This window comes from Leuresthes tenuis, unplaced genomic scaffold, assembly GCF_036924035.1.
Source record: "Leuresthes tenuis unplaced genomic scaffold, fLeuTen1.0.hap1 SCAF_1, whole genome shotgun sequence".
Taxonomy (NCBI): domain Eukaryota; kingdom Metazoa; phylum Chordata; class Actinopteri; order Atheriniformes; family Atherinopsidae; genus Leuresthes; species Leuresthes tenuis.
In genome coordinates this window covers 510,150-529,675 of record NW_027325355.1, presented here as the reverse complement: position 1 = coordinate 529,675, position 19,526 = coordinate 510,150, and the positions used below count along the sequence as shown (strand labels likewise).

The following is a 19,526-nucleotide window of genomic DNA, read 5'->3' as shown; positions in this document are numbered from 1 at the left end:
ACATGAGGAAGTTGGTCATCTTCAGCTGTTGCTGCTTTGTTGGAAGACACGAAGTGATCTGAGAGTCTCAGTTTCAGCTGAAGAGAATAATCACGTCAGGGAAGAAGATGTGCCCACTACACATCAGCCTTTCTCAGCAATTATCTGGTTACATAGAGGAACCGTATGATTCCTGTACTTATATAATGCACATTTGTCACAGACATTGTTGCTTACGGCCACACCACCCTGAATATGCCTGACCTCGTCTGATCTCGGAAGCCAAGCAGAGTTGGGCCTGGTTAGTACTTGGGTGGGAGACCGCTTGAAAATACCAGGTGCTGTAAGCTTTTTCTCTTCTCTCTACCACCTGCATGTCTTTTTTTGCAACGTCTGATCACCCTGTGACACATGAGGAAGTTGGTCATCTTCAGCTGCTGCTGCTTTGTTGGCAGACACAGAGTGATCTGAGAGTCTCAGTTTCAGCTGCAGAGAATAATCACATCAGGGAAGAATATGTGCCCACTACAAGTCAGCCTTTCTCGGCAATTATCTGGTTTCATAGAGGAAGTGTATGATTCCAGTACCTATATAATGCACATTTGTCACAGAAATTGTTCCTTACGGCCACACCACCCTGAATAAGCCTGACCTCGTCTGATCTCGGAAGCCGAGGAGGGTTGGGCCTGGTTAGTACTTTAATGGGAGACTGCTTGGGAATACCAGGTGCTGTAAGCGTTTTCTCTTCTCTCTACAACCTACATGTCTTTTGTTGCAACGTCTGATCACCCTGTGACACATGAGGTATTTGGTCATCTTCAGCTGCGGCTGCTTTGTTGGCAAACACAAAGTGATCTGAGAGTCTCAGTTTCAGCTGAAGAGAATGATCACGTCAGGGAACAAGATGTGCCCACTACACATCAGCCTTTCTCTGCAATTATCTGGTTGCATAGAGGAACCGTATGATTCCAGTACCTATATAATGCACATTTTTCAGAGATATTGTTGCTTACGGCCACACCACCCTGAACATCCCCTTCCTCGTCTGATCTCGGAAGCCAAGCACAGTTGGGCCTGGTTTGTACTTGGATGGAAGACCTCTTGGGAATACCAGGTGCTTTAAGCTTTTTCTCTTCTCTCAACCACCTGCATGTCTTTTGTTGCAATGTCTGATCACCCTGTGACACATGAGGAAGTTGGTCATCTTCAGCTGCTGCTGCTTTGTTGGCAGACACGAAGTGATCTGAGAGTCTCATTTTCAGCTGGAGAGAATTATCACGTCAGGGAACAAGATATGCCCGCTACATATCAGCCTTTCTCTGCAAATATCTGGTTACATAGAGGAACCATATGATTTGATTACCTATATAATGCGCATTTGTCACAGAGATTGTTGCTTACGGCCAAACCACCCTGAATATGTCCAACCTCGTCTGATCTCGGAAGCCAAGGAGGGTTGGGCCTGGTTAGTACTTTGATGGGAGACCGCTTGGGAATACCAGGTGCTGTAAGCTTTTTCTCTTCTCTCTACCACCTGCATGTCTTTTGTTGCAACGTCTGATCACCCTGTGACACATGAGGAAGTTGGTCATCTTCAGCTTCTGCTGCTTTGTTGGCAGACACGAAGTGATCTGAGAGTCTCAGTTTCAGTTGCAGAGAATGATCACATCAGAGAAGATGATTTACCCGCTACACATCAGCCTTTCTCGGCAATTATCTGGTTGCATAGAAGAACCGTATGATTCCAGTACCTATATAATGCACATTTGTCAGAGACATTGTTGCTTACGGCCACACAACCCTGAACATGCCCGACCTCGTCTGATCTCGGAAGCCAAGCACAGTTGGGCCTGGTTTGTACTTGGATGGAAGACCTCTTGGGAATAGGAGGTGCTGTAAGCTTTTTCTCTTCTCTCTACCACCTGCATGTCTTTTTTTGCAACGTCTGATCACCCTGTGACACATGAGGAAGTTGGTCATCTTCAGCTTCTGCTGCTTTGTTGGCAGACACAAAGTGATCTGAGAGTCTCAGTTTCAGCTCGAGAGAATAATCACGTCAGGGAAGAAGATGTGCCCACTACTTATCAGCTTTTCTCGGCAATTATCTGGTTACATAGAGGAACTGTATGATTCCAGTACCTTTATAATGCACATTTGTCACAGTTATGGTTGCTTACCGCCACACCACCCTGAATATGCCCGACCACGTCTGATCTCGGAAGCCAAGTAGGTTTGGGCCTGGTTTGTACTTGGATGGTAGACTCTCTGGGAATGCCAGGTGCTGTAAGCTTTTTCTCTTCTCTCTACCACCTGCATGTCTTTTGTTGCAACGTCTGATCACCCTGTGACACATGAGGAAGTTGGTCATCTTCAGCTACTGCTGCTTTGTTGGCAGACACAAAGTGATCTGAGAGTCTCAGTTTCAGCTGCAGAGAATAATCACGTCAGGGAAGAAGATGTGCCCACTACACATCAGCCTTTCTCGGAAATGATCTGGTTGCATAGAGGAACCGTATGATTCCAGTACCTATATAATGCACATTTGTCAGAGACATTGTTGCTTACGGCCACACCACCCTGAACATGCTCGACCTCGTCTGATCTCGGAAGCCAAGGAGGTTTGGGCCTGGTTAGTACTTGGATAGGAGACCTCTTGGGAATACCAGGTGTGGTAAGCTTTTTCTCTTCTCTCTACCACCTGCATGTCTTTTGTTGCAACGTCTGATCACCCTGTGACACATGAGGAAGTTGGTCATCTTCAGCAGCTGCTGCTGCTTTGTTGGCAGACACGAAGTGATCTGAGAGTCTCAGTTTAAGTTGCAGAGAATGATCACATCAGGGAAGAAGATATGCCCATAACAAGTGAGCCTTTCTCGGAAATTATCTGGTTACATAGAGGAAGTGTATGATTCCAGTACTTATATAATGCACATTTGTCACAGTTATTGTTGCTTACGGCCACACCACCCTGAATATACCCGACCTCGTCTGATCTCGGAAGCCAAGCACGTTTGAGCCTGGTTAGTACTTGGATGGTAGACTGCTTGGGAATACCAGGTGCTGTAAGCGTTTTCTCTTCTCTCTACAACCTGCATGTCTTTTGTTGCAACGTCTGATCACCCTGTGACACATGAGGAAGTTGGTGATCTTCAGCTGCTGCTGCTTTGTTGGCAGACACCAAGTGATCTGAGAGTCTCAGTTTCAGCTGCAGAGAATAATCACATCAGGGAAGAAGATGTGCCCATAACAAGTCAGCCTTTCTCTGCAATTATCTGGTTACATAGAGGAAGTGTATGATTCCAGTACCTATATAATGCACATTTGTCACAGAAATTGTTCCTTACGGCCACACCACCCTGAATATGCCCGACCTCGTCTGATCTCGGAAGCCAAGGAGGGTTGGGCCTGGTTAGTACTTTAATGGGAGACTGCTTGGGAATACCAGGTGCTGTAAGCGTTTTCTCTTCTCTCAACAACCTGCATGTCTTTTGTTGCAACGTCTGATCTCCCTGTGACACATGAGGAAGTTGGTCATCTTCAGCTGCTGCTGCTTTGTTGGCAGACACGAAGTGATCTGAGAGTCTCAGTTTCAGCTGAAGAGAATAATCACGTCAGGGAAGAAGATGTGCCCACTACACATCAGCCTTTCTCAGCAATTATCTGGTTACATAGAGGAACCGTATGATTCCTGTACTTATATAATGCACATTTGTCACAGACATTGTTGCTTACGGCCACACCACCCTCAATATGCCTGACCTCGTCTGATCTCGGAAGCCAAGAAGAGTTGGGCCTGGTTAGTACTTTGGTGGGAGACCGCTTGAAAATACCAGGTGCTGTAAGCTTTTTCTCTTCTCTCTACAACCTGCATGTCTTTTTTTGCAACGTCTGATCACCCTGTGACACATGAGGAAGTTGGTCATCTTCAGCTGCTGCTGCTTTGTTGGCAGACACAAAGTGATCTGAGAGTCTCAGTTTCAGCTGCAGAGAATAATCACGTCAGGGAAGAAGATGTGCCCACTACACATCAGCCTTTCTCGGAAATGATCTGGTTGCATAGAGGAACCGTATGATTCCAGTACCTATATAATGCACATTTGTCAGAGACATTGTTGCTTACGGCCACACCACCCTGAACATGCTCGACCTCGTCTGATCTCGGAAGCCAAGGAGGTTTGGGCCTGGTTAGTACTTGGATAGGAGACCTCTTGGGAATACCAGGTGTGGTAAGCTTTTTCTCTTCTCTCTACCACCTGCATGTCTTTTGTTGCAACGTCTGATCACCCTGTGACACATGAGGAAGTTGGTCATCTTCAGCAGCTGCTGCTGCTTTGTTGGCAGACACGAAGTGATCTGAGAGTCTCAGTTTAAGTTGCAGAGAATGATCACATCAGGGAAGAAGATATGCCCATAACAAGTGAGCCTTTCTCGGAAATTATCTGGTTACATAGAGGAAGTGTATGATTCCAGTACTTATATAATGCACATTTGTCACAGTTATTGTTGCTTACGGCCACACCACCCTGAATATACCCGACCTCGTCTGATCTCGGAAGCCAAGCACGTTTGAGCCTGGTTAGTACTTGGATGGTAGACTGCTTGGGAATACCAGGTGCTGTAAGCGTTTTCTCTTCTCTCTACAACCTGCATGTCTTTTGTTGCAACGTCTGATCACCCTGTGACACATGAGGAAGTTGGTGATCTTCAGCTGCTGCTGCTTTGTTGGCAGACACCAAGTGATCTGAGAGTCTCAGTTTCAGCTGCAGAGAATAATCACATCAGGGAAGAAGATGTGCCCATAACAAGTCAGCCTTTCTCTGCAATTATCTGGTTACATAGAGGAAGTGTATGATTCCAGTACCTATATAATGCACATTTGTCACAGAAATTGTTCCTTACGGCCACACCACCCTGAATATGCCCGACCTCGTCTGATCTCGGAAGCCAAGGAGGGTTGGGCCTGTTTAGTACTTTAATGGGAGACTGCTTGGGAATACCAGGTGCTGTAAGCGTTTTCTCTTCTCTCAACAACCTGCATGTCTTTTGTTGCAACGTCTGATCTCCCTGTGACACATGAGGAAGTTGGTCATCTTCAGCTGCTGCTGCTTTGTTGGCAGACACGAAGTGATCTGAGAGTCTCAGTTTCAGCTGAAGAGAATAATCACGTCAGGGAAGAAGATGTGCCCACTACACATCAGCCTTTCTCAGCAATTATCTGGTTACATAGAGGAACCGTATGATTCCTGTACTTATATAATGCACATTTGTCACAGACATTGTTGCTTACGGCCACACCACCCTCAATATGCCTGACCTCGTCTGATCTCGGAAGCCAAGAAGAGTTGGGCCTGGTTAGTACTTTGGTGGGAGACCGCTTGAAAATACCAGGTGCTGTAAGCTTTTTCTCTTCTCTCTACCACCTGCATGTCTTTTTTTGCAACGTCTGATCACCCTGTGACACATGAGGAAGTTGGTCATCTTCAGCTGCTGCTGCTTTGTTGGCAGACACAGAGTGATCTGAGAGTCTCAGTTTCAGTTGCAGAGAATAATCACATCAGGGAAGAATATGTGCCCACTACAAGTCAGCCTTTCTCGGCAATTATCTGGTTTCATAGAGGAAGTGTATGATTCCAGTACCTATATAATGCACATGTGTCACAGAAATTGTTCCTTACGGCCACACCACCCTGAATAAGCCTGACCTCGTCTGATCTCGGAAGCCAAGGAGGGTTGGGCCTGGTTAGTACTTTAATGGGAGACTGCTTGGGAATACCAGGTGCTGTAAGCGTTTTCTCTTCTCTCTACAACCTGCATGTCTTTTGTTGCAACGTCTGATCACCCTGTGACACATGAGGAAGTTGGCCATCTTCAGCTGCTGCTGCTTTGTTGGAAGACACGAAGTGATCTGAGAGTCTCAGTTTCAGCTGCAGAGAATAATCACGTCAGGGAAGAAGATGTGCCCACTACACATCAGCCTTTCTCAGCAATTATCTGGTTACATAGAGGAACCGTATGATTCCTGTACCTATATAATGCACATTTGTCACAGACATTGTTACTTACGGCCACACCACCCTGAATTTGCCTGACCTCGTCTGATCTCGGAAGCCAAGCAGTGTTGGGCCTGGTTAGTACTTGGGTGGGAGACCTTTTGGGAATACCAGGTGCTGTAAGGTTTTTCTCTTCTCTCTACCACCTGCATGTGTTTTGTTGCAACGTCTGATCACCCTGTGACACATGAGGTATTTGGTCATCTTCAGCTGCGGCTGCTTTGTTGGCAAACACGAAGTGATCTGAGAGTCTCAGTTTCAGCTGAAGAGAATGATCACGTCAGGGAACAAGATGTGCCCACTACACATCAGTCTTTCTCTGCAATTATCTGGTTGCATAGAGGAACCGTATGATTCCAGTACCTATATAATGCACATTTTTCAGAGATATTGTTGCTTACGGCCACACCACCCTGAACATGCCCGCCCTCGTCTGATCTCGGAAGCCAAGCACAGTTGGGCCTGGTTTGTACTTGGATGGAAGACCTTTTGGGAATACCAGGTGCTTTAAGCTTTTTCTCTGCTCTCTACCACCTGCATGTCTTTTGTTGCAACGTCTGATCACCCTATGACACATGAGGAAGTTGGTCATCTTCAGCAGCTGCTGCTGCTTTGTTGGCAGACACGAAGTGATCTGAGAGTCTCAGTTTCAGTTGCAGAGAATGATCACATCAGAGAAGATTATTTGCCCGCTACACATCAGCCTTTCTCGGCAATTATCTGGTTGCATAGAGGAACCGTATGATTCCAGTACCTATATAATGCACATTTGTCAGAGACATTGTTGCTTACGGCCACACCACCCTGAAGAAGCCTGACCTTGTCTGATCTCGGACGCCAAGCAGGGTTGTACCTGGTTAGTACTTGGATGGGAGACAGCTTGGGAGTACCAGGTGCTGTAAGCTTTTTCTCTTCTCTCTACCACCTGCATGTGTTTTGTTGCAACGTCTGATCACCCTGTGACACATGAGGAAGTTGGTCATCTTCAGCTGTTGCTGCTTTGTTGGAAGACACGAAGTGATCTGAGAGTCTCAGTTTCAGCTGAAGAGAATAATCACGTCAGGGAAGAAGATGTGCCCACTACACATCAGCCTTTCTCAGCAATTATCTGGTTACATAGAGGAACCGTATGATTCCTGTACTTATATAATGCACATTTGTCACAGACATTGTTGCTTACGGCCACACCACCCTGAATATGCCTGACCTCGTCTGATCTCGGAAGCCAAGCAGAGTTGGGCCTGGTTAGTACTTGGGTGGGAGACCGCTTGAAAATACCAGGTGCTGTAAGCTTTTTCTCTTCTCTCTACCACCTGCATGTCTTTTTTTGCAACGTCTGATCACCCTGTGACACATGAGGAAGTTGGTCATCTTCAGCTGCTGCTGCTTTGTTGGCAGACACAGAGTGATCTGAGAGTCTCAGTTTCAGCTGCAGAGAATAATCACATCAGGGAAGAATATGTGCCCACTACAAGTCAGCCTTTCTCGGCAATTATCTGGTTTCATAGAGGAAGTGTATGATTCCAGTACCTATATAATGCACATTTGTCACAGAAATTGTTCCTTACGGCCACACCACCCTGAATAAGCCTGACCTCGTCTGATCTCGGAAGCCGAGGAGGGTTGGGCCTGGTTAGTACTTTAATGGGAGACTGCTTGGGAATACCAGGTGCTGTAAGCGTTTTCTCTTCTCTCTACAACCTACATGTCTTTTGTTGCAACGTCTGATCACCCTGTGACACATGAGGTATTTGGTCATCTTCAGCTGCGGCTGCTTTGTTGGCAAACACAAAGTGATCTGAGAGTCTCAGTTTCAGCTGAAGAGAATGATCACGTCAGGGAACAAGATGTGCCCACTACACATCAGCCTTTCTCTGCAATTATCTGGTTGCATAGAGGAACCGTATGATTCCAGTACCTATATAATGCACATTTTTCAGAGATATTGTTGCTTACGGCCACACCACCCTGAACATCCCCTTCCTCGTCTGATCTCGGAAGCCAAGCACAGTTGGGCCTGGTTTGTACTTGGATGGAAGACCTCTTGGGAATACCAGGTGCTTTAAGCTTTTTCTCTTCTCTCAACCACCTGCATATCTTTTGTTGCAATGTCTGATCACCCTGTGACACATGAGGAAGTTGGTCATCTTCAGCTGCTGCTGCTTTGTTGGCAGACACGAAGTGATCTGAGAGTCTCATTTTCAGCTGGAGAGAATTATCACGTCAGGGAACAAGATATGCCCGCTACATATCAGCCTTTCTCTGCAAATATCTGGTTACATAGAGGAACCATATGATTTGATTACCTATATAATGCGCATTTGTCACAGAGATTGTTGCTTACGGCCAAACCACCCTGAATATGTCCAACCTCGTCTGATCTCGGAAGCCAAGGAGGGTTGGGCCTGGTTAGTACTTTGATGGGAGACCGCTTGGGAATACCAGGTGCTGTAAGCTTTTTCTCTTCTCTCTACCACCTGCATGTCTTTTGTTGCAACGTCTGATCACCCTGTGACACATGAGGAAGTTGGTCATCTTCAGCTTCTGCTGCTTTGTTGGCAGACACGAAGTGATCTGAGAGTCTCAGTTTCAGTTGCAGAGAATGATCACATCAGAGAAGATGATTTACCCGCTACACATCAGCCTTTCTCGGCAATTATCTGGTTGCATAGAAGAACCGTATGATTCCAGTACCTATATAATGCACATTTGTCAGAGACATTGTTGCTTACGGCCACACAACCCTGAACATGCCCGACCTCGTCTGATCTCGGAAGCCAAGCACAGTTGGGCCTGGTTTGTACTTGGATGGAAGACCTCTTGGGAATAGGAGGTGCTGTAAGCTTTTTCTCTTCTCTCTACCACCTGCATGTCTTTTGTTGCAACGTCTGATCACCCTGTGACACATGAGGAAGTTGGTCATCTTCAGCTTCTGCTGCTTTGTTGGCAGACACAAAGTGATCTGAGAGTCTCAGTTTCAGCTGCAGAGAATAATCACGTCAGGGAAGAAGATGTGCCCACTACACATCAGCCTTTCTCGGAAATGATCTGGTTGCATAGAGGAACCGTATGATTCCAGTACCTATATAATGCACATTTGTCAGAGACATTGTTGCTTACGGCCACACCACCCTGAACATGCTCGACCTCGTCTGATCTCGGAAGCCAAGGAGGTTTGGGCCTGGTTAGTACTTGGATAGGAGACCTCTTGGGAATACCAGGTGTGGTAAGCTTTTTCTCTTCTCTCTACCACCTGCATGTCTTTTGTTGCAACGTCTGATCACCCTGTGACACATGAGGAAGTTGGTCATCTTCAGCAGCTGCTGCTGCTTTGTTGGCAGACACGAAGTGATCTGAGAGTCTCAGTTTAAGTTGCAGAGAATGATCACATCAGGGAAGAAGATATGCCCATAACAAGTGAGCCTTTCTCGGAAATTATCTGGTTACATAGAGGAAGTGTATGATTCCAGTACTTATATAATGCACATTTGTCACAGTTATTGTTGCTTACGGCCACACCACCCTGAATATACCCGACCTCGTCTGATCTCGGAAGCCAAGCACGTTTGAGCCTGGTTAGTACTTGGATGGTAGACTGCTTGGGAATACCAGGTGCTGTAAGCGTTTTCTCTTCTCTCTACAACCTGCATGTCTTTTGTTGCAACGTCTGATCACCCTGTGACACATGAGGAAGTTGGTGATCTTCAGCTGCTGCTGCTTTGTTGGCAGACACCAAGTGATCTGAGAGTCTCAGTTTCAGCTGCAGAGAATAATCACATCAGGGAAGAAGATGTGCCCATAACAAGTCAGCCTTTCTCTGCAATTATCTGGTTACATAGAGGAAGTGTATGATTCCAGTACCTATATAATGCACATTTGTCACAGAAATTGTTCCTTACGGCCACACCACCCTGAATATGCCCGACCTCGTCTGATCTCGGAAGCCAAGGAGGGTTGGGCCTGGTTAGTACTTTAATGGGAGACTGCTTGGGAATACCAGGTGCTGTAAGCGTTTTCTCTTCTCTCAACAACCTGCATGTCTTTTGTTGCAACGTCTGATCTCCCTGTGACACATGAGGAAGTTGGTCATCTTCAGCTGCTGCTGCTTTGTTGGCAGACACGAAGTGATCTGAGAGTCTCAGTTTCAGCTGAAGAGAATAATCACGTCAGGGAAGAAGATGTGCCCACTACACATCAGCCTTTCTCAGCAATTATCTGGTTACATAGAGGAACCGTATGATTCCTGTACTTATATAATGCACATTTGTCACAGACATTGTTGCTTACGGCCACACCACCCTCAATATGCCTGACCTCGTCTGATCTCGGAAGCCAAGAAGAGTTGGGCCTGGTTAGTACTTTGGTGGGAGACCGCTTGAAAATACCAGGTGCTGTAAGCTTTTTCTCTTCTCTCTACCACCTGCATGTCTTTTTTTGCAACGTCTGATCACCCTGTGACACATGAGGAAGTTGGTCATCTTCAGCTGCTGCTGCTTTGTTGGCAGACACAGAGTGATCTGAGAGTCTCAGTTTCAGTTGCAGAGAATAATCACATCAGGGAAGAATATGTGCCCACTACAAGTCAGCCTTTCTCGGCAATTATCTGGTTTCATAGAGGAAGTGTATGATTCCAGTACCTATATAATGCACATGTGTCACAGAAATTGTTCCTTACGGCCACACCACCCTGAATAAGCCTGACCTCGTCTGATCTCGGAAGCCAAGGAGGGTTGGGCCTGGTTAGTACTTTAATGGGAGACTGCTTGGGAATACCAGGTGCTGTAAGCGTTTTCTCTTCTCTCTACAACCTGCATGTCTTTTGTTGCAACGTCTGATCACCCTGTGACACATGAGGAAGTTGGCCATCTTCAGCTGCTGCTGCTTTGTTGGAAGACACGAAGTGATCTGAGAGTCTCAGTTTCAGCTGAAGAGAATAATCACGTCAGGGAAGAAGATGTGCCCACTACACATCAGCCTTTCTCAGCAATTATCTGGTTACATAGAGGAACCGTATGATTCCTGTACCTATATAATGCACATTTGTCACAGACATTGTTACTTACGGCCACACCACCCTGAATTTGCCTGACCTCGTCTGATCTCGGAAGCCAAGCAGTGTTGGGCCTGGTTAGTACTTGGGTGGGAGACCTTTTGGGAATACCAGGTGCTGTAAGGTTTTTCTCTTCTCTCTACCACCTGCATGTGTTTTGTTGCAACGTCTGATCACCCTGTGACACATGAGGTATTTGGTCATCTTCAGCTGCGGCTGCTTTGTTGGCAAACACGAAGTGATCTGAGAGTGTCAGTTTCAGCTGAAGAGAATGATCACGTCAGGGAACAAGATGTGCCCACTACACATCAGTCTTTCTCTGCAATTATCTGGTTGCATAGAGGAACCGTATGATTCCAGTACCTATATAATGCACATTTTTCAGAGACATTGTTGCTTACGGCCACACCACCCTGAACATGCCCGCCCTCGTCTGATCTCGGAAGCCAAGCACAGTTGGGCCTGGTTTGTACTTGGATGGAAGACCTTTTGGGAATACCAGGTGCTTTAAGCTTTTTCTCTTCTCTCAACCACCTGCATGTCTTTTGTTGCAATGTCTGATCACCCTGTGACACATGAGGAAGTTGGTCATCTTCAGCTGCTGCTGCTTTGTTGGCAGACACGAAGTGATCTGAGAGTCTCATTTTCAGCTGGAGAGAATTATCACGTCAGGGAAGAAGATGTGCCCACAACAAGTTAGCCTTTCTCTGCAATTATCTGGTTACATAGAGGAACCATATGATTTGATTGCCTATATAATGCGCATTTGTCACAGAGATTTTTGCTTACGGCCAAACCACCCTGAATATGTCCAACCTCGTCTGATCTCGGAAGCCAAGGAGGGTTGGGCCTGGTTAGTACTTTGATGGGAGACCGCTTGGGAATACCAGGTGCTGTAAGCTTTTTTTCTTCTCTCTACCACCTGCATGTCTTTTGTTGCAACGTCTGATCACCCTGTGACACATGAGGAAGGTGGTCATCTTCAGCTGCTGCTGCTTTGTTGGCAGACACGAAGTGATCTGAGAGTCTCAGTTTCAGCTGAAGAGAATGATCACATCAGAGAAGATGATATGCCCGCTACACATCAGCCTTTCTCGGCAATTATCTGGTTGCATAGAGGAACCATATGATTCCAGTACCTATATAATGCACATTTGTCAGAGACATTGTTGCTTACGGCCACACAACCCTGAACATGCCCGACCTCGTCTGATCTCGGAAGCCAAGCACAGTTGGGCCTGGTTTGGACTTGGATGGAAGACCTCTTGGGAATACGAGGTGCTGTAAGCTTTTTCTCTTCTCTCTACCACCTGCATGTCTTTTGTTGCAACGTCTGATCACCCTGTGACACATGAGGAAGTTGGTCATCTTCAGCTTCTGCTGCTTTGTTGGCAGACACAAAGTGATCTGAGAGTCTCAGTTTCAGCTCGAGAGAATAATCACGTCAGGGAAGAAGATGTGCCCACTACTTATCAGCTTTTCTTGGCAATTATCTGGTTACATAGAGGAACTGTATGATTCCAATATCTTTATAATGCACATTTGTCACAGTTATGGTTGCTTACCGCCACACCACCCTGAATATGCCTGACCACGTCTGATCTCGGAAGCCAAGCAGGTTTGGGCCTGGTTAGTACTTGGATGATAGACTCTCTGGGAATACCAGGTGCTGTAAGCTTTTTCTCTTCTCTCTACCACCTGCATGTCTTTTGTTGCAACGTCTGATCACCCTGTGACACATGAGGAAGTTGGTCATCTTCAGCTGCTGCTGCTTTGTTGGCAGACACAAAGTGATCTGAGAGTCTCAGTTTCAGCTGCAGAGAATAATCACGTCAGGGAAGAAGATGTGCCCACTACACATCAGCCTTTCTCGGAAATGATCTGGTTGCATAGAGGAACCGTATGATTCCAGTACCTATATAATGCACATTTGTCAGAGACACTGTTGCTTACGGCCACACCACCCTGAACATGCTCGACCTCGTCTGATCTCAGAAGCCAAGGAGGTTTGGGCCTGGTTAGTACTTGGATGGAAGACCTCTTGGGAATGCCAGGTATGGTAAGCTTTTTCTCTTCTCTCTACCACCTGCATGTCTTTTGTTGCAACGTCTGATCACCCTGTGACACATGAGGAAGTTGGTCATCTTCAGCAGCTGCTGCTGCTTTGTTGGCAGACACGAAGTGATCTGAGAGTCTCAGTTTCAGCTGCAGAGAATGATCACATCAGGGAAGAAGATGTGCCCATAACAAGTGAGCCTTTCTCGGAAATTATCTGGTTACATAGAGGAAGTGTATGATTCCAGTACTTATATAATGCACATTTGTCACAGTTATTGTTGCTTACGGCCACACCACCCTGAATATACCCGACCTCGTCTGATCTCGGAAGCCAAGCAGGTTTGAGCCTGGTTAGTACTTGGATGGTAGACTGCTTGGGAATACCAGGTGCTGTAAGCGTTTTCTCTTCTCTCTACAACCTGCATGTCTTTTGTTGCAACGCCTGATCACCCTGTGACACATGAGGAAGTTGGTCATCTTCAGCTGCTGCTGCTTTGTTGGCAGACACCAAGTGATCTGAGAGTCTCAGTTTCAGCTGCAGAGAATAATCACATCAGGGAAGAAGATGTGCCCATAACAAGTCAGCCTTTCTCTGCAATTATCTGGTTACATAGAGGAAGTGTATGATTCCAGTACCTATATAATGCACATTTGTCACAGAAATTGTTCCTTACGGCCACACCACCCTGAATATGCCCGACCTCGTCTGATCTCGGAAGCCAAGGAGGGTTGGTCCTGGTTAGTACTTTAATGGGAGACTGCTTGGGAATACCAGGTGCTGTAAGCGTTTTCTCTTCTCTCTACAACCTGCATGTCTTTTGTTGCAACGTCTGATCACCCTGTGACACATGAGGAAGTTGGTCATCTTCAGCTGCTGCTGCTTTGTTGGAAGACACGAAGTGATCTGAGAGTCTCAGTTTCAGTTGCAGAGAATGACCACATCAGAGAAGATGATATGCCCGCTACACATCAGCCTTTCTCGGCAATTATCTGGTTGCATAGAGGAACCGTATGATTCCAGTACCTATATAATGCACATTTGTCAGAGACATTGTTGCTTACGGCCACACCACCCTGAACATGCCTGACCTCGTCTGATCTCGGAAGCCAAGCAGTGTTGGGCCTGGTTAGTACTTGGATGGGAAATCTCTTGGGAATACCAGGTGCTGTAAGCTTCTTCTCTTCTCTCGACCACCTGCATGTCTTTTGTTGCAACGTCTGATCATCCTGTGACACATGAGGAAGTTGGTCATCTTCAGCAGCTGCTGCTTCTTTGTTGGCAGACACGAAGTGATCTGAGAGTCTCAGTTTCAGCTGCAGAGAATAATCACATCAGGGAGGAAGATGTGCCCACTACAAGTCAGCCTTTCTCGGCAATTATCTGGTTACATAGAGGAAGTGTATGATTCCAGTACTTAGCAGCCACCACCCCAAGGCCCCTAAGGGACCCCGCCCCACACCGCAAGACAGCCCCACCTGCAAGCCCCCAAAACTGCCCTCCAAGCCCGACACACAGTCCCCCCCAGCAATCACCAACCCAGTCCCCACGACCCGAGAGACCACCAGACGCCCGAAGCCACACAGCCCCCCCCCAGCACACACCCAACCGCCCAGAGCGACGGGACAGCAACCCACCACCACCACTATGTGATAAAGCTAATCAGCGGGGACCAGAGAGAATGAAATTCAGCCAATTGATGTTTGAAAGAGGCAGACATTGTTTCCATGCTAATGTAATCTAAAAGAACATTTCTAAACTGGTTAATACACAGATTGTTCTTCGCTTTCCAGTTCATGAGAATAGTTTTCTTTGCGATACATAACACTGTGATGACCATGTGTGCTGAGTTCATTTCCATGTTGATGTTGTCTAAGTCACCCAGTATGCACAGTGTGGGGCATGCAGGAATGCTACACTTTAGCCATGTTGATAGGTCCGTACAGACTTCAAACCAGACCTTCTGGACAGGCGCACAAAACCACAAAGCGTGTGCATAATCATCAGGTGTGTTATCTGTGCAATGTGAGCAGATGTTTGAGCGTGTTAGACCCATCCTTAACATCCTTTGTCCTGTATAGTGTGTTCTATGAAGAATTTTGTATTGTATGAGCTGTAAATTAGGATTTCGAGTCATTCTGAAGGTGTTCAAACATATTTGTGGCCAGAAGCTATGACTAGAACTGATGGATAAATCTGCCTCCCATTTTTAGGATGGTAAAGACATTGTGTCATCTATCTTAGACAATAATTTATGTATTTTTGATAGTAGTTTTGGGATGCAGATGCTTAGAAATTCTGCTACTCTAATCGGGAGTTGTAAGCCAATAGGTTACAGTATATATCAAAATGGTTTAAACCTAGCCCAATAGATGAACCATGGATGAATATAGAACAAGCATTGTGTGATAATCTGGAAATCTCTGACCTGCCACTTATTAGTCAAAACGTAAAAAAATCACAAATGTTTTAAAAGCATTAACATCAGCACCTCTCTGACAGCCTGGTGGGAATTTCTAAAAATAACAAAGTCTTCACTTGTCCCGTGTAAGCTTACACCCATCTGGAACAATCCTGACATCCTGCAAAACAAAAAAATGCTAAACTTTACTCTGTGGAAGATCAAAGGAATCAAACATCTGGAACATATAATCCAAAATGGAAATTTTATTTCATTTGATGAGCTCATATCACAACATGAGATAGGCAGCAATAAATTCCTAGAATATCAACAACTTAAGTCTATAATAAGAAAGAAATATATCCTCCACCAACCAGACTTACAACTCCCGATTAGGGTAGCAGAATTTCTAAGCATCTGCACCCCAAAACTACTATCAAAAATATATAAAGTATTGTGAGGGAGAAAGTGGGCAACCCGGTCTTGTACCTCTCTGCAGACTGAAGCTTGGAGAAGTTTGATCATTTGTCCTGACACTTGCATTTGGGGAGCTATATAATATCCTTATCCAGTTGATGAAGTGTGACCCAAACCCGAACTGGTAGAACTGGGAGCACGGCCCTCTGGGCAGCCTACATACCCAAAGAGCCCCGCCCACCAGATGCCACTCAGTGCAACCACCTAGTGTGTATGTGTGTGTTTGATAAGTAGTGATGTCTAAGGTGTAATTAAAAAAGGGGTGGGGAACTGCAGAGTGCAGCCAAGGGGACCGCCTACGTGGCCCCATCCACTACACCCCACAGAACACACACGCCCCCAAAACCCTTCATGTGTGAGTGTGTGCTGTGTACAGGAGCCAAAAGGGAGAGGGGTATGGGGATATACACCGGGAGAGCTAGTCTCCCCCAGAGAGGGCAGCCAGGGACTGGCTGCAATAGGCACCCGCTACCTCGGACCCAACACATCAGGACATCAAGAGGGCCTGATGTCCACCAGGCTCGGGGCTTGCAGCGACCATATTCCGGGAGCTACTGTACCCCCAGAAAGTACCCACCCCGTCCAACCCCACTCAACCAACCCCATCCCACCCCGGAGGACCTCTACAAAAAAACAAACAAACAACAACAAACAAACCACCCGGTCACACCAGACGCAGCAGCCCGGGCCTGAGACCCACCATCACCCAGGCCCCCCCCTCAACAGGGGAAAAGCACCCCCCCCCACCGCACGCCCCAACACCCTAAAGAAAACAACCACCTGCGGATACCCTGGAGGTCCCAGAGCAACAAGCCTGGCACCAGGACCTGCACCAACCCACCCATACTGTGGCATGTCCAGGGCAACCCAGCCCCCCCGGGCGCAAGGCAGCGCCCAGCCACCAGGGCCCAGGCCCAGCACCACCACCCATGCCAGAGCGGCCCAGCCACCCGGTACAGAGCCAGCAGCCACCACCCCAAGGCCCCTAAGGGACCCCGCCCCACACAGCAAGACAGCCCCACCCGCAAGCCCCCAAAACTGCCCTCCAAGCCCGACACACAGTCCCCCCCAGCAATGACCAACCCGGTCCCCACGACCCGTGAGACCACCAGACGCCCAAAGCCACACAGCCCCCCCCCAGCACACACCCAACCGCCCAGAGCGACGGGACAGCAACCCACCACCACCACTATGTGATAAAGCTAATCAGCGGGGACCAGAGAGAATGAAATTCAGCCAATTGATGTTTTGAGGAGGCAGACATTGTTTCCATGCTAATATAATCTAAAACAACATTTCTAAACTGCTTAATACACAGACTGTTTTTCGCTTTCCAGTTCATGAGAATAGTTTTCTTTGCGATACATAACACTGCGAGGACCATGCAAACAAGCAGAGAAAAAACAAACACACAAACAAACAAAAACAAGCACAAGTAGTGGCAATCGCATACAACACAACTGTGCATATAGATGACCTGAGGCGACATGGTAATACATCAACTGCTACTGGACTAATGAATGTGTATTGTGTGTGTGTGTGTGTGTGTGTGAGAACATGCAACACCCATGGCACAGGACCTACATGATAACCGTTCTTACTTATGAGTGTATAAGTGTACACGGCCACAATCCACAGCCCCCCCAAGCAATCAGAAACAGGCAGAGAGGCCCACAAGACCCAGGCCACCAGCAGCCCCCACGGAGCACAGAACCCAGGATGCCCACCGCAGGGACAACCACGCATCCACCCAGAAGACAGCAGTGGAAGCCCCCGGACAGAGCCCCCATAAGCATAGGGCAGAGGCGCCCGGGAGCCAGGGGCAACAGCCCACCGACCCCACCAGGCCCCAGCCGCCCAGACATGGGCCGTGCACCGGACCCGGCCCCAGGAGCCCGAGCGCCCCAAAACCCCCCGGCAGAGGCCCCACCCAATACCCGGGAGGGCCAAGCGCCCCAGACAGCCACGCAGTGGGTCAGCGCCTGCCCCAGTGCCCCTGGCCAAGAGCCCTGGCAGTCAGGACGTGCCCACAGGTGGGTGAAGTCGCGAGGAGTGGGGAGAGGCAACGCCGCCCCCCCATTGGGAGAAGCACAGGCAGGCCAGGCGACAGCAAGTCCCAGACCCAGGCCCAATCATCACCACACACACTTTCACGTCCCATACATCCACACGTCATCCCTCCCTTGACTCCGCTGGGGTCTAGCACAGTGGGCACACCATGGGGCCAGCAGCCCCCCAGCCACCACAGACCCTGAACCAGCAGAATAATTAATTCCTCCTGGCCACTCCTTCCCGAGCAGCAACCAGGAAGCAGGGGTGTGAGAAGACCCCTCCCCTCACCCTTCTGGCTCTTCAATATTTTCTAATAGTGAGCGATTAAAATTGAGGGGCAGCCAACCTTGTAGAACTGGGAGGGCGGCCCTCTGGGCAGCCTACATACCCAAAGAGCCCCGTCCACCAGATGCCACTCAGTGCAACCACCCCCCAAGACGTAATGTGTGTGTGTGTGTGTGTTTGATAAGTAGTGATGTCTAAGGTGTAATTAAAACAGGGGCGGGGAACTGCAGAGTGCAGCCAAGGGGACCACCTACGTGGCCCCATCCACTACACCCCACAGAACACACACGCCCCCCAAAACCCTTCATGTGTGAGTGTGTGCTGTGTACAGGAGCCAAAAGGGAGAGGGTATGGGGATATACACCGGGAGAGCTACTCTCCCCCGGAGAGGGCAGCCAGGGACTGGCAGCAATAGGCACCCCCGCTACCTGGGACCCAGCACAGGGCAGGAGGGCCTGATGTCCACCAGGCTCGGGGCCTGCAGCGACCATATTCCGGGAGCTACTGTACCCCCAGAAGGTACCCACCCCGCCCCACCCCACTCAACCCAACCCCACCCCGGAGGACCTCTACAAACAAACACACAAACAACAACAAACAAACCACCCGGTCACACCAGACGCAGCAGCCCGGGCCTGAGACCCACCATCACCCTGGCCCCCCCCCATCAGGGGAAAAGCAACCCCCCCACCGCACGCCCCAACACCCTAAAGAAAACAACCACCTGCGGACACCCTGGAGGTCCCAGAGCAACAAGCCTGGCACCAGGACCTGCACTAACCCACCCATACTGTGGCATGTCCAGGGCAACCCAGCCCCCCCGGGCGCAAGGCAGCGCCCAGCCACCAGGGCCCAGGCCCAGCACCACCACCCACGCCAGAGCGGCCCAGCCACCCGGTATAGAGCCAGCAGCCACCACCCCAAGGCCCCTAAGGGACCCCGCCCCACACAGCAAGACAGCCCCACCCGCAAGCCCCCAAAACTGCCCTCCAAGCCCGACACACAGTCCCCCCCAGCAATGACCAACCCGGTCCCCACGACCCGAGAGACCACCAGACGCCCGAAGCCACACAGTTAATCAGCGGGGACCAGAGAGAATGAAATTCAGCCAATTGATGTTTTAAGGAGGCAGACATTGTTTCCATGCTAATATAATCTAAAAGAACATTTCTAAAC

The 19,526-nt window shown here is 48.3% G+C and overlaps 37 pseudogenes; all 37 read left to right on the top strand.

Moving 5' to 3' along the window:
- The first annotated feature begins 210 nt into the window (after positions 1-210).
- Positions 211-329, top strand: LOC140301092 (5S ribosomal RNA; annotated as a pseudogene).
- A 269-nt stretch (positions 330-598) lies between these two features.
- LOC140295631 (5S ribosomal RNA) lies at positions 599-717 on the top strand (annotated as a pseudogene).
- Positions 718-986: 269 nt separating this feature from the next.
- On the top strand, positions 987-1,105 carry LOC140297037 (5S ribosomal RNA; annotated as a pseudogene).
- A 269-nt stretch (positions 1,106-1,374) lies between these two features.
- Positions 1,375-1,493, top strand: LOC140316469 (5S ribosomal RNA; annotated as a pseudogene).
- Positions 1,494-1,762: 269 nt separating this feature from the next.
- LOC140296085 (5S ribosomal RNA) lies at positions 1,763-1,881 on the top strand (annotated as a pseudogene).
- Positions 1,882-2,150: 269 nt separating this feature from the next.
- LOC140294383 (5S ribosomal RNA) lies at positions 2,151-2,269 on the top strand (annotated as a pseudogene).
- A 269-nt stretch (positions 2,270-2,538) lies between these two features.
- Positions 2,539-2,657, top strand: LOC140292317 (5S ribosomal RNA; annotated as a pseudogene).
- A 272-nt stretch (positions 2,658-2,929) lies between these two features.
- LOC140289677 (5S ribosomal RNA) lies at positions 2,930-3,048 on the top strand (annotated as a pseudogene).
- Positions 3,049-3,317: 269 nt separating this feature from the next.
- On the top strand, positions 3,318-3,436 carry LOC140275250 (5S ribosomal RNA; annotated as a pseudogene).
- Positions 3,437-3,705: 269 nt separating this feature from the next.
- On the top strand, positions 3,706-3,824 carry LOC140282701 (5S ribosomal RNA; annotated as a pseudogene).
- Positions 3,825-4,093: 269 nt separating this feature from the next.
- Positions 4,094-4,212, top strand: LOC140292316 (5S ribosomal RNA; annotated as a pseudogene).
- A 272-nt stretch (positions 4,213-4,484) lies between these two features.
- LOC140289676 (5S ribosomal RNA) lies at positions 4,485-4,603 on the top strand (annotated as a pseudogene).
- Positions 4,604-4,872: 269 nt separating this feature from the next.
- Positions 4,873-4,991, top strand: LOC140288996 (5S ribosomal RNA; annotated as a pseudogene).
- A 269-nt stretch (positions 4,992-5,260) lies between these two features.
- Positions 5,261-5,379, top strand: LOC140282695 (5S ribosomal RNA; annotated as a pseudogene).
- Positions 5,380-5,648: 269 nt separating this feature from the next.
- On the top strand, positions 5,649-5,767 carry LOC140291545 (5S ribosomal RNA; annotated as a pseudogene).
- Positions 5,768-6,036: 269 nt separating this feature from the next.
- LOC140309360 (5S ribosomal RNA) lies at positions 6,037-6,155 on the top strand (annotated as a pseudogene).
- Positions 6,156-6,424: 269 nt separating this feature from the next.
- Positions 6,425-6,543, top strand: LOC140294956 (5S ribosomal RNA; annotated as a pseudogene).
- Positions 6,544-6,815: 272 nt separating this feature from the next.
- LOC140296693 (5S ribosomal RNA) lies at positions 6,816-6,934 on the top strand (annotated as a pseudogene).
- Positions 6,935-7,203: 269 nt separating this feature from the next.
- On the top strand, positions 7,204-7,322 carry LOC140301091 (5S ribosomal RNA; annotated as a pseudogene).
- Positions 7,323-7,591: 269 nt separating this feature from the next.
- Positions 7,592-7,710, top strand: LOC140295629 (5S ribosomal RNA; annotated as a pseudogene).
- Positions 7,711-7,979: 269 nt separating this feature from the next.
- On the top strand, positions 7,980-8,098 carry LOC140297036 (5S ribosomal RNA; annotated as a pseudogene).
- A 269-nt stretch (positions 8,099-8,367) lies between these two features.
- LOC140316462 (5S ribosomal RNA) lies at positions 8,368-8,486 on the top strand (annotated as a pseudogene).
- A 269-nt stretch (positions 8,487-8,755) lies between these two features.
- On the top strand, positions 8,756-8,874 carry LOC140296084 (5S ribosomal RNA; annotated as a pseudogene).
- A 269-nt stretch (positions 8,875-9,143) lies between these two features.
- Positions 9,144-9,262, top strand: LOC140292315 (5S ribosomal RNA; annotated as a pseudogene).
- A 272-nt stretch (positions 9,263-9,534) lies between these two features.
- On the top strand, positions 9,535-9,653 carry LOC140289674 (5S ribosomal RNA; annotated as a pseudogene).
- Positions 9,654-9,922: 269 nt separating this feature from the next.
- Positions 9,923-10,041, top strand: LOC140275243 (5S ribosomal RNA; annotated as a pseudogene).
- Positions 10,042-10,310: 269 nt separating this feature from the next.
- On the top strand, positions 10,311-10,429 carry LOC140282689 (5S ribosomal RNA; annotated as a pseudogene).
- A 269-nt stretch (positions 10,430-10,698) lies between these two features.
- On the top strand, positions 10,699-10,817 carry LOC140291544 (5S ribosomal RNA; annotated as a pseudogene).
- Positions 10,818-11,086: 269 nt separating this feature from the next.
- LOC140309355 (5S ribosomal RNA) lies at positions 11,087-11,205 on the top strand (annotated as a pseudogene).
- Positions 11,206-11,474: 269 nt separating this feature from the next.
- On the top strand, positions 11,475-11,593 carry LOC140294955 (5S ribosomal RNA; annotated as a pseudogene).
- A 269-nt stretch (positions 11,594-11,862) lies between these two features.
- Positions 11,863-11,981, top strand: LOC140316457 (5S ribosomal RNA; annotated as a pseudogene).
- A 269-nt stretch (positions 11,982-12,250) lies between these two features.
- LOC140296895 (5S ribosomal RNA) lies at positions 12,251-12,369 on the top strand (annotated as a pseudogene).
- A 269-nt stretch (positions 12,370-12,638) lies between these two features.
- On the top strand, positions 12,639-12,757 carry LOC140294824 (5S ribosomal RNA; annotated as a pseudogene).
- Positions 12,758-13,026: 269 nt separating this feature from the next.
- Positions 13,027-13,145, top strand: LOC140296815 (5S ribosomal RNA; annotated as a pseudogene).
- Positions 13,146-13,417: 272 nt separating this feature from the next.
- LOC140269311 (5S ribosomal RNA) lies at positions 13,418-13,536 on the top strand (annotated as a pseudogene).
- A 269-nt stretch (positions 13,537-13,805) lies between these two features.
- Positions 13,806-13,924, top strand: LOC140290994 (5S ribosomal RNA; annotated as a pseudogene).
- A 269-nt stretch (positions 13,925-14,193) lies between these two features.
- On the top strand, positions 14,194-14,312 carry LOC140300833 (5S ribosomal RNA; annotated as a pseudogene).
- The last annotated feature ends 5,214 nt before the right edge of the window (positions 14,313-19,526 follow it).